Genomic DNA, 2681 nt, shown 5'->3' on the forward strand with positions numbered 1-2681 from the left:
AAGCTCATTTAGATGATTTAAGGAGAACAGAAAAGAGTCATACCCTGGCCTTTTAAACATAATATAGAAAATGTCCAAGTTGAGTTTCAAACGTTTACAGTCTAACAATGCCTTACGAAACCTGTAGGATCTTTTACTATAGCAAGGAAAGTAGATTTGGTTCTTTAAGATCTAATTATGATTTACTACACATAGAATAAAAAATAGCCACTTACTGTATATGAGAAATTAAGCACATTTTTTCCAGCATTGCTTTCTAAAAGATTTAGTTAAACCCACCTAAGAATGACTTCTGTCAGAAAAACCTTCAATTTGCAAACAAAGCTTCTTCTGTGGCTCACCAGGGTGTATAATTTCTAAACACTCAGTGAGTAGGGTGTTCATTTACAACTAGCGGTGAGGAAGAAAGTTGTACTACTGCCCAACACTCATGGACTGCAGTGGCCAAATATTTGTGGGTATATTTTTTTTAAGGGTGCAGCCTTACACTAGCTAAGGGCAAGATGTCACGCGCCTTCTCCTGCAGAGTTTGCTCAGTGGTGTTCTTACTTAGTGATGTTTCGTGCCCATTTGGAACTTTTCTGAGGGAAATAAAGCCTACTATATTCAAATTCTGGGCATGAGGCTTTCTTAGCTGATGTCCTCTGGGGGAGTGGAGACTCTCTAGGTGTGGTGGGGTCAGGTCGGCTTATTGGATGTCTCGTTCTTCCCCTACTCCTTTGCGGGCACTAATTTCTGGATGTCTGTGACTTTTGTGCTACATCAGAAGGATGAGGAGCAAGTGGACCAGGAAAATGAGAGAATTGCGGTAGACTATAGGATATAAAAAAAGATCAGTTAAACATGGTTTAAACTGGCAGTAAAATTAAAGAATGTTTACCTGGAAGGTTACCCTTAGAAATTATAGACAAGGCATGGCTAGTTATCTCCTAAGATACTGAGGAATCTGTTGAGAGGTTCCTAAGAGTTACATGGCTAGGAAATATTTTGAACACCTTAAGGTCCTTAGCCTCTGGGACCCAATAATATACTAAAAATTAGTAGAACTAACCAAAGTAGAAATGCCTCCTTGTGGGGAGGGGGCACTTGGGAGTTCCTCCAAAGCCACTGCTAGCCTCTCCTGTTCAGGCAGTGCTGTGCTGGAGCCAGCTCAATCCTGTTTTTGAAAACAGGTATATTTTCAGCTGGTTGACATCAACTTAGTAGCTTAGAATTGGCTATGATCAGAGTATTTACACCACAGAAATCGGCAAGTGCTGCAAATCAGAGCTCCATCATTCTCCAGAGCCAGTTGTTAAACATTTAGCAGCACACCAAAGAGCTAAAATTGTCTTTGGATCCCACAGAAGGGAAATCAAAGGAGCCCTTTAATATCTCTAATGATGAAAGGCTTTGCATGTGCACGGCTATAGAAAGGAGCCTGGCCAAAACTTCACTAGGATGGTGGCATCTTATTCTACAGAGGCTGGCCCCAGGCAGCCAGTGCCAACTGACCACCTCTCACATACTTGGTTGGTCTTAGAATTTTAGCTCCTTGAATTGTTTTGTTTTGTTTTGATTAGTTTCATTTTAACCTGAAGACCTTGGTATTTTGGGCATTATCTGGAGGTTGAAAAATCTGACCCTTTGGGGAATATTTTAGGCTCTGGAAATGACATCCAAGTAGAATCTGAATGAATCATTTAACTTCCCCGTTTCTCTGTTTGTAAAGATGAATGACCTGAGATCTGCCTCTTAGTTTGAAATATAAAGAGCTGGCTTTGGGGTAAAATATATTAAAACGATTGTCTCCCCACTCTCTGTCCAGGCTTGCATCCATTCTGACTAAATTAACCAGCTACTGTTTGCTTACAGATTTGTGACTGGCCAAGTCAGCCAAAAACAGTTCAATGAATGAGTCACTAAGGCTATGTCTCTATTGCCGTGTATCATGATAACTTAAAGGAACAGATCTGCTACTAATTGCATGAGGAGTAATAAGCATTCAGTTACTTTGGTCATAATGGTATATATGACTGCTGTATATTGTTGGTTCCCAAATGCCAGCCACATCAGGATCACTTGGGATTTGTAAGCTGAGTCTATCCTGGGACATTCTGAGTCAAAGGTCTGGGGTGAGGAGCAAGAATTGTATTTTAAAGAGCTTCTCATGTCATACAGCATTGTTTGCGGGTGGATCAGTAGCATAATCCAGGTCCTAACCCTATAACCCCATTGTAATCTTAAATTGGAGTCATTTATTCTATGATAGGCTCTTCACTGTGATTCCATTGTAATCAACAAGAGAATGAGCTTCATTAAGGATAAAAAAATATCTATTCAAACACATATATCATCAATAAGTCATCACAATAAAAAGAAATTTTAAAAAATACTCATAATACCATAGTGATTGATATTCTGAAATTTGCTGTGGCAAAGCAATCCGAGTGTGAAAGAGGCATATTAAGTCATTTTGGTCCTTGGTGCCAGCTCACCTGTGGCCTTGATTAATTGGGCCACGGAGCCCAGGCAGGGCAATCAGGTGACCCAGGACCTCTAAGTTCCAGGACTTGTAATGCTCTCTCTGGTTATTTCAGCCACATATACATAACCCCAACTCTCTCTGTAACCAAAGGAACAGTCTGCACATTCAGGGACAAGTAAAGGCTAAACATATACTTTCGTCTGGCACATTCACA

Source organism: Pteropus vampyrus, unplaced genomic scaffold, assembly GCF_000151845.1.
Source record: "Pteropus vampyrus isolate Shadow unplaced genomic scaffold, Pvam_2.0 Scaffold62, whole genome shotgun sequence".
In the NCBI taxonomy this organism is placed as follows: domain Eukaryota; kingdom Metazoa; phylum Chordata; class Mammalia; order Chiroptera; family Pteropodidae; genus Pteropus; species Pteropus vampyrus.